A 444-nucleotide genomic window follows, 5' to 3' on the forward strand; every position below is an offset into this window, starting at 1 on the left:
TTTCCCGCCACGATCGCTCTTCCGGTTCTTGGAGTTCCTAGAAGACGTCTCTGCAGTTTCTTCCTTCTCCCAATAAGCTATTAACTGCTCCCACACCGTCCTGTTGATGAACTGTGGCCTCTTGTTCTTCTGCCAAACTGTCTTCCACGCGTTCATCTGCTTCGTATATTTTCGTTGAATTTCTTACGGACTGTTTCCGTGAGATCGGAGTGCCAGTTGAACTCTTGCTACAAAACAAACATAATTTAATAATTAAATATATTTAAAAAATGTAAATACTTTAAAAAAAAAGAAGAGTTACTACCGCAAACTGACGAAACCACAACTCTCGTTCGTCGGAAGGGATCACACTCCACTTTGAATATCCAAAACGGAGCATGGAGTACATCATCTGGTTGATGCTCCTACTAATGCCATTTTTCGACTTGGTGAACCTTTAAAAAA

This window comes from Brassica oleracea, chromosome C2 (assembly GCF_000695525.1).
Source record: "Brassica oleracea var. oleracea cultivar TO1000 chromosome C2, BOL, whole genome shotgun sequence".
NCBI lineage: Eukaryota > Viridiplantae > Streptophyta > Magnoliopsida > Brassicales > Brassicaceae > Brassica > Brassica oleracea.